Below are 10,355 nucleotides of genomic sequence, written 5' to 3'. Positions count from 1 at the left end.
CGCCACCCTAGCACAACCTAGAAAGGAGGGATTGGACTATCTAGTTTACTTTGCTAGCAAGCTACTTTCAAAAGAAGAACAAAATTGTAGTACCTTAGATAGAGAAGCACTAGGTATGGTTTATGTAGTTCAAAATTTTAGACATTGTTTATTAGCCACTCCATTTACATTCTTTTTAGATCATCAAGCTCTTATGTATCTTGTTAACAAATCTATTATCCAAGGAAGAGTAAGTAGGTGGCTAGTCCTCCTTCAAGAATTTATTTTAAAAATCATAGTTCATCTAGGGAAAAGTCATGTGACTACAGATCAGTTGGCCAAAAAAAATGTTAGGAGAACTTGTTGAAAATGGAGTAAGTGAAGACTTTCTAGATTCTCAATTGTTTCAAATTGTTGTGTTATCACAGTGGTACGAAGATATTGGTCAATACTTATCAACTACTACCTTTCACAAAGAAATACCACTAGCAAAAAGGAGAAAAATCACATTGTAAAGAAAGACATTCTATCTTATTAATGGGTTATTGTATAAGAGAGTGTCAGACAAGGTGCTAAGGAGATGTGTGATGGAGGAAGAGATCATTGGAGTTCTACAAGAATCCCATGAAGGCCTAGAAAGAGGTCATATGGGCCCGGATGCAATAACCTAGAAGGTACTCTTGGTAGGACTTTGTTGGCCTACACTTCATGTAGATGCTCAGGAATGGGTCCTTAGTTGTGGTATATGTCAGAAGGTAGGAAAACCCCTCAAAAGAGACTTAATGCTGCTATTTGCCTCACAACCAAAAGAGCTATTGGAGCATTGGAGTTTAGACTTTCTGGGCCCTCTTCCTATACTAGCAACACTCACATATGCAAATATAGTGGTTGTAATGGAGTATCTCACAAAATGGGTAGAGGCGAGAGCACTCCCAAACAACACAGCACTAAGTATGACTAAATTCCTCAATGAACAGATAATGACTCAATTTGGCATACCCCTATAGATAACAAGTGATGGAGGAGTACACATTGTGAACCAGGTAATCAGAAAAATGACAAGTGTGTTCAAGGTTTTCCATACCTTTTCCAATCCTTACTAGCCCAAGGCTAGTGGTCAAGAAAAAGATACAAAGAAAGTATTGGTGAGCATCATGTACAAGACATGTGGAGTTGAAAAATAAGATTGGGAGGAGAGGCTTTCAGTAGTCCTTTCGATATATTGGAATACCAACAAGGTCACCATTGGGAAAACCCCTTTTTACCTAATATACATGTAGAGGTGATAATGCTACTTGAATACACAGTTTCTAGCCTAAGAGTGGAAGTTGAACATGGGATGGGAGATGTGCAAAGCTTAAGAGAAAGACTCAATATCTTAATAAAAATGGGCAAAAGAAGGAAAATGGCTCAATGGACAACATAGGTGGCACAACGAATATAAAATTTTTGAGCTAATAAACATTTTAAAAGAATGAATATCCAGCTCAAAAAACTTGTATTTAAGTACAATGGAAAAAATGAGATAAAACTCAAGAAGTTCAAAGCACGATGGCTAGGATCATACAAAATAATGGAGTAAGGGAAAATGGAGCAATAAATTTGTCAACTTTACATAATAATCCCTTACAATACCTAGTCAATGGGTCTAAATTGAAACCTTATAAAGAAGGGAAAGAATCATTTTGTGTTTATTCAATAGACATCAAAGATGGAAGGTGTGTGGAGGGAATACAAGAAAAAATAATTTTAAAATTAGAGAAGATAAAAGGAAAGACTAGAGGTAAAATAATAAAACCAAACCCTAACATGGTCCCATTATATAAGTCAAGTTGGAAGAATAACAAAAGACATAAAAGAATAGCAGTACGGGTAGAAGGAATTTAGGTATGAAGCATTGCCATACACGGCAGAGTTGGAGTATGAAAATTTATAGTATGAGGGGCTGCAATATTCTCTATACATAGCATTAGAGTACAAAGCAAATCACATGGAGGGGTTGTCATATCACTAGAACAAGCACAAGTAGGAGTATAGATGGGAAAGGAAGTATGGGTGGGAGTGCGGGGAAGAATTTTTACAAAGGTTGCAATTGGGGTACTAGTACGAGGAAGAACGCATAAGAAGATTACCATTAGAGTACAGTTACATGGAAGAATCTATATGAGAGGCGTGGTTGGAGTACAAGTACAAGGAAGAATTTGTACGAAGGTTGTAAGGATGTGAGCAGTCAAAGTTAGCGTATAGTCAAAGCATCGTAAGGAGATATTGACATAAAAATAAAGCATCCCAAGAATTGGTCTTTGTACAAGTTAGGAAGCAACACATGAAAGTGTTATGCGTGTAGTATCAAGGAGATAAGCAAGTTCTACCTAAGGGAGTCGTACCAAGAATAAATTACCCACAAACACATGGTAGGAGACAGTTACATGGAAGACAAACCAATGGGGGAAGACACAATGATAGTAAGGACATTTAACAACAATTACAATATTTTAAAGACAAGCATTGATAACCCAAGCAAAGGAACAATTAGTGATTCAAGGAAAGACAAATTCTTGCAAGTGAAGAAAATGGCCACGAAGAAAGACAAGGGGAAGAAAACAGAAAAGATAAGAGTGACCAATGTCACATTTGATAGTGTGGAAGGAAGAAAATATAGGACATGGTGGGAAAATGCAAAGGAAAACCATGTGTTGAAGGAAGCACTATGCAAGGCAAAAGTGGATAAAATCATTTTTATGCCTATTTTTTATTCAAAAGAATTTGATCCTATGTTGAGAACTATGGTTGTTGGAATGACAAAAAAGAGCATAAATATGTGATTCAATATTTTCAATAGACCTTCATTATTTTATATTCTCCAAAATAGATAAACAAAGCATTTGGGGTTCCTAACCATGGGCATGATGTAACAAAAACCCCAACAAAAATGACAAAGGAAGAGAAAAAAAAATGGTTAGGACTCATGCATGAGTGATCTCACAGAACAAGAATAGGATACCATAATTTTGAACAAGAATAGTAGTCGAGGGTAGAAGAAAATATTTATAGCCAAAGAATATTGGAGTTGCATTGTGGGCTTGGTAAAGAGAAAACTCACTAGTGGAAGCCGCATATCTGACATTGCCATCTAAATGTTACCCATAGTAAATGGAGTGAATGTGGGAAGGGTTTTCAATTGGGCACAAGACCTTTCAAAAAGGTTAAGGGAATTCTTATAGTTAAAGCATAAAGCATTCTACATGCCTCATCATGTCATCGCCCTATTTTTAGAGGCAATTCAAACACAAGTGCCTCTAGAGCATAGGACTTTTGTAACAACAAATAGGGTGGATCCCTATAAGCTTGCCATGGAATATTCGTTTGACATGGATATATCCAACATAGGGCATAGAGGAGGAGATCCAAGGAAGAAGAAGTTCAAGAACATAGTGGTACCAAAGCCTTCTATTCAAATAGAAAGCACAAATCAAGAAGATGAAAGTTCTGATGAAGAAGAGACAAGTACAAGAGAATCTTATTCTGAATCAAATTAGAATGATTAATTTCAACTAAGTTACATTAAAGGCACACCTGGAGAGGTCATATTCTTGCCACTTCCAAACGGACGTTGCCCATAGCCACACCTAAGTATGTTGAGATTCAAATAGGTATGGAAATAGGTACTAGTCATGTCTGTACAGAGGTTGGAGAATGGGTTCGTACGAAGAACAAGGAAACCTAGGAAATCCATATGAAAGAAACCCATATGGTATTTCGTACATAGGGGGCCTTGATTGCACATGAAGCTCATGTGGACACACATACGCAGAAGGCATAGACAGATCCCAATCTCGGTACAGAATTCTATACGCCAATAGTTCATATAAATGACATGGCAGGCACAAAGGATGTAGTCTACATGATAAACAATGATCAGGCTAGAGGCAGCGATACATTGGACAAGGACAGAGAAGGTAGTATATGGTTAATTCCTTAGTGGGGTACAAAACAAATTTCATATCTAGATATGAAAAATATGGTTCCTCCAAACCAGTTGGCTCATACTAAAGCAATCAACCTTTGATGCCACAAGAAGGCAACTACCAATATTGTGAGACTGGAAACACCTACATGCATCAAAGTGGCTCAACCAATTACTTTAGTGGTACAATCTATAAGGAAGGAAGAATCCCAGAGTGGAAAGCATATAGAAACAATCATTCCTTAGAAGGAGATAACACAAGTTGAGGGCTAAATATTGGACAAAGCTGATAAATTGCTAGGAAAGTTTGAAATATGCCTCCACCTTCATCACCTCCCTTGGAGATTGAAATTGAAGACATAACGGAGGCACAAAGCGAGCACTTGGAGCTATTAACAACAAAAATGACAAGACTATCATCAGAGGGCAACATTGAGATGCTTCTTAGGGAGTTACAGGGGATGGAGCAAATCACAAAGGAGATTCTCAAAGAAGCCAAGGAATATAACCTAGATACCATAATCTGAGCAAGACAATCTCTAATGGCATTCATGAAGAAAGACTTCCATATGGACTAGATTTTACTCATGCAGAGTAGAGACGGGCATGAGGAGGTAGTCGGGCATGAGGAGGTAGTTAGCATATGGAAGATTGGACATACCATACCTATAATGATAGAGCAACCACCACTTATGCGGTCACTTACTCAAATGGAGGAAGTGTTTAGAGGGACATTCACAAAGCTTGAATAGGAAAAGGATTTGACAAGAAGGATGAAAGAAAAATGGGAAAAAGTGAAAGTAGCTTGGGAAGTAGAGAAAGAAACTCAAGTTGAGAAATTGGCATCAACTAAAAGAGATAGGATGGAAGCCTTGAACCTTTCTTGGGGAGTTTGAGCTAAGAAAATGGCTACAGAGCTAGATCTATGGTGCCTTCACAAACAACCTTGAACCATTTTTCAGGGAGTTCTATCTAAGCAGATGGTTGCAAAATGAGATCTACGATATCTTTGCAAATGAGCATCTAGTCCAGGTACATTCTCCCACCCTACTTTTTGAAGTGTAGTTTCCTTTTAGGTTTTTTTGGGTAGTCATCTCCAAGATGGCTTCCTTTTGGGGGGAGGATAAATGTAAGGCATAATAATACAATTATGTAATTAAAGATAATTAGTTTTGGAATTGGGTAGTTAGGTGGCATAGGGATGTGTCGGTTGGTCTTCCTAACCAATCAGACACTATATTAGAACATTGGAACATGTTACATGAATGATGTACTTGTTTTTGGTTATCAATACAAGGATATTGGTTTCCCTCACCAACTTTGGTACGTGTGATATTGGTAGTAAATCTTTGTTGATACTAATATAGTTAAATTCATGCTTTATTATTTTGTTTGGTAGCCATTCTACATGTGTTATGATTAAGAATTGATGAAGTGTACAAGATAAGCATGCCAAAGTGACATTCAATCATGTTTAACAAATTAAAAATCTCAATTCCATATGTCCAAATTCATCTAATAAAATTATTCCCAGTGTACATGTGGTGTCCATATGTTGTCTTCATGTAATTATTTTCTCATTGGTTCATAAAAGTAGTGTAATTTTCTCATTATCCAATAAGTTGATGCCTTATTGTAATTGAACATCATTTAACACTTATAATGAATAGTTGAATTAGAGTCATGTTAGCTTGATCTTCACCATTAGTTTCAAATTAATTTGGGTTATTCATTGTCATTGAACTCTCTATACAAGGAAAGGCCTTCTCATTTAATGATACATTTATAGAGATTGTTGCTAATATGTTGTCAAAATGATGACTCCTTCATTGTTGTTATCATAGTGAGTGTTTGTGAAGTTTTGGGGCATTGCATAGTGTTAGTTGCATACAGAGTCACCATTTTCCAAAGGTTTTTCCTTCAAATGTTTGCCCATTTGATTATTGAAGTCCTTTTCTTATCGCCCATGTATTCACCCTCTCCCAAAGTGAATGGTTGAAGTAACTAGTGCCCGCAGTCACGGTCCCTTCCCTTGAACCACTTTGGATCACTTCGAACCTTAGTTCAAAGTAGTTCAAAGTAGTTCAACCAAAGGTTTTACACTAACGATCTTTTTGGCAGGTGATGTACATCAACCCGATGGAGCTTTCTTCTGAATCACTTTGGACCACCTCAAACCGAACATCAGTTCAAACTAGTTCAAAGTTGTTCAATGGCAGAGGTGTTTGGCAACTTCAAATATTTAAGTACGGCACGCTGTCACATTGCGAGACAATTAATGATCTTGTCAGAGAATAATGATAAAAAGGACATTTTTATTTCCAAGGAAAGAAGTCATCATTATTGGAGAAGTGGAAATCTTCAGCCGAAAAAGTAATTGGATGTTGCATTAAGCTAATCATTAGCAATACATTCAAAAAAGAAATCATTAAATAGAAATTCAAGCAACAAGGCTTTCGAATGTATGAAGGTTAACAAGAGGTGATGTGTCATTAATACCTAATAATCATCCTGTACTTCTACATGTAAACACTTTATTTTAAGAAAAACTCATTCAATTTTCTTTTTAATTATCATGCAAAGAATTGAAAGTGTGGAGAAGGAGCTATCAAGGGAGATAGAGAAAATTGTTGATTTCTCAATGGAATACAGGTGAGAACTTAGCAATCCTTGTTTTCTTCTACAAATCTCTGTTGTTTCAAAGCTTTATCTGTTTGAAGCCTTGTTGTTTGATTGAGAATGAGGTCAGTATTGCATTTCTTCGGTAATGTCTCAAGCCTAGAATGTAGAAAACCTATCATCTGTGATACAAATTTGGAAAGGGTAAAAGAGGAGAATTTACAGGAAAACTTTCTTGTATATGCTAATGAAGTTAATGGATGTATGGAAGTCTTAACTAGTGGGTTGGTTGAGGCTACCGCTTTCCACCAGCCTTCGTGAGTCCTGAACTCTCCTACAAATCTATATTGATCACTATGATGTTAAAATCTAGAGTATTGTAAGTAAAAATGGCAACGTGATACTCACGATTTCAAGAGACACTATTGCCTTTGTATTGCATTTGCCAGAAAATACCTATGCTACATTCTCCCATGTTCAAGCCTAGGCCGAATACCAAGAGACCCCAAATCAATCATGCACTACCATTGCTAGGAAATGGACTGAAACCATGTATAGTAGAGGTTCCAAGATACCCAAGGTCATCACTAAATATCACCTAAAACCCCATATTCAAGACCTAGTGGTGTTATTGCATAGGGTAAAAGGTTCAGCTGATGTACTTCTTTTTGAAGAATGGATGTATAGGTATATAGAAATCATTTTGAAGGGTGAACAATGGATGGATTGGGTAAAGATTATTGCCACTTCAATGAGGTTTCAACTCAGAGGTGCTAAGGAATTTCAAGAGGATTTTTATATGGCTTCCTATTTAACTTACTGCATTGCCTATACTTGTGATCTTATCCCTCTTCCTCATGGAGTGTGGAGTGAAGAAATGACAGTTTTCTAGTATTTCCCTCTACTATAGAAAGAAAAAATATTGGAAATTTTAGGAAAGTTCGTGACCTACTAAAAGAAAAGGTTTATATGTCTCTAAAGGAAGTTCCCATGCCTAGACTATCCCCTGAAGCTCAAAGGTTAATTCAGCAATATGGAAGCTACTTTATACAGTTCCCCAGGCTCACATATTTCAGAATTAGTGGGTTTGAGGATAAACCTATGAAGTTTCCTTGGTATGTCTTAGACTGTTTAGTTTTGGCCAAAATATGCAAACAACTCTTCTCTGTTATTAAAGATAATCTACCGCAAGAAGATTGGGAAACAACCTTCCCTATTAAGTTGGGCTCATTGGTTTGTAATAACATGGATAGTGCTTCCATCATTGGAAGTAACTTACTTGGGTTCAATCTCCGCTTCTACCATAGTAGGAGGAACTTTGATAGTAAAGGGTATGCAATCCAGATCCTTGGCCTTGAAATTAACCAATCAACCCCTTGGTTGGAAGATCTATGGCAATATTGTAGGAATGAAGGAGAAGTTATAAGGAAATATCATTCAAGGCTGAATTTGCAGCAAATTGATTCCTTCAAGTTGAAGTTCAAAACAAAGGGAGTAGTTGAGGATGGCTCGGATATAGTTGAACTTGGTTGGGAGGAATCTAGTGAATTGAAGTCCCTAGCAGTCGACCGGAGTAAGGATGAAGAGGATGATATTAATCTAAGGGCTAGGTTCATACTGATCTTCATAGATGACTGGTTACAGAGAAAGAACAAGAAAATAATCAATGAACCTTCTGTAGAGGTGATTTCTTTCCCAGAATCACTTCCACCTAACATCCCACTTTTTCCTGTTGCAAGTAATATATTGGTTCAAGATGAATAGAAGAAGTCACCTTCTCGTTTGCAAACTACAACTCCAAGAACAATCCAAGTTTGAAGCTCTGAAGCAACATAAAGTTCAGAAAGAGAGAATGTCTACTCAGGGGTAGGATTCGAGTGATGGCCTCAATTTCTCTGATAGTGCAGATGGTAATGTTAAATTCATTTAAGCTCCCAAGGTAGATCAACCTAGATTCCTAACTCCTACCAGAGATGCCTAAGTGATGTCTAAGAACCCAATTATTCCTTCTTGGTTATCAAGCACAATTTAACAAGAAAAGGAATTTTCAACCAGTGTCCACACCAATGAAAGATATAGTCACTAGGTATGTAGCCAGAGGTTCGAAGGTAAAGAAGTTGAAAACGGATGCTCATCTTACCAACGATCTAGTAACAAGAAAAATTACTGCTGAAATAGCTATCTACAAGAAAAAGGAGTTTGAGGATACTGATGATGAAGGGTTTAAGGTTACCTCTATTGAATTGGAAACTATTAATAGAAGCACCGGCAACCATTTATTTAAATTCTCTATTGACCATATGCTTACTCAATTTGAGAAAGATAGTAAAGAGAAGAAGGAATTAAAGAGCATGGTAATGATAATGGCTGCATACATTGATTCCTTAATGAAACTTGGAGCTTTACCAATTATTCAGGTCCCGCAACCATTTGATCCCAATTCGACATGAAGTCAACAATTGATGAGGCAAATGTAGAGAGGAATGTTGTCAGCCGATGTCGTGAAGAGTTGGGTGGACATCATAATAAAGGAAGGTAATAAATTCATCTTTGAATTTACTAGTGTTTACACTGAGGGAGAGACATTGCTAGGAGAAATTCAGACCTTGGTTCCAGTTTAGGAAACAGAACTAAGTCGATGTCAAGTAGTCATTTTTTAGGTAACCGAAGTTGAACAGTTTGGGGTCCTCAAGTTCTTAAATAAGAATCCAATGAAAAATGTGGATCCTTGTATGTTGTTTATTCTGAAGAACAATATGGGCTGGAAAGAAACAGTCTACAAGGAGACAATCAAAGAAGTGCAAGGTATTGAAAGCAGGGTTACAGAGATGCACGAAGAGCTCTTGAAGGATATGAAGATTTTGAACCCCACAGGGATTTTGCAGTTTGATGAAGGGAACATGGACGTTGAGATGGTAATCAAGAACTTCAACGAAGTCATGGAACAAATCAAGGATAGTGAATCACTAAGTGACGACGAATTCACTGTGTTGGCAAGTATTGAATCAATGTTGCATCTCAATAAGAACTTGATGCCACATTAGAGTTTGAAAGTAAAGGAATGTAGGTGGCAGAAAGATGCATGTAGGGACCAGTTGCTGAGCCTAAAGAACCCTCACTCCCAAGTGACGCAAGAGTTTATGAGCACGTTTCGAAGCTGGAAGCTAGTATGTCAGACCGTCAATGAGGAGGAGAAAACTAGCGAAGATGCTTGAACTGAACCGTTGCTTTAGTTACTTTTTGGCGCCCTTTTTTTTAAATAACTACTTTCTCATTTTGTAACTATTTCTTATATTATCCGAAACGGCTAGGTTTTGATGGAGGCCTTTCAGATTTGGAAAAACTATAAATGCTAGGGCATTGAACTGGTTTAAGGTTAGCAAAAGATAGCTAGAAGATAGATAGTAGAAAAAGTTCTATTAAAGTAGATAACTTTAATCAGTGATCAAGGATAATATATGGATTTTTGGCTTTCAAATGACTGTGTGCATGGGAAGGTTTAATTTACATAGATAAATTGCCTCGGATTCTACTTTGGAACTTGGTGTTCAGAGTGTTAAATCATTATTACTTTGTGAATGTTGATTTGACGATTCAGGATCTTGATTGTTGTTCACTTTGTAAGTTTATTTCAGTTCTAATGTTTGAATGATTTATGTCAATTTGTGGTATAATTCATTCTTTGAAGTAGATTTTCTATATGAGTAAGCTCGAATGGATGTTTCTTTGAGAAAGTTGTATTGATATTCACCTCACTACCTAAGAGTAGTCGAGAGATCCTTACGCACTT

The sequence above is a fragment of the Cupressus sempervirens genome, chromosome 11 (genome assembly GCF_028749045.1).
Source record: "Cupressus sempervirens isolate cs-2001-9-10 chromosome 11, ASM2874904v1, whole genome shotgun sequence".
Lineage (NCBI taxonomy): Eukaryota > Viridiplantae > Streptophyta > Pinopsida > Cupressales > Cupressaceae > Cupressus > Cupressus sempervirens.
Note: the sequence above shows the minus strand (reverse complement) of the source record.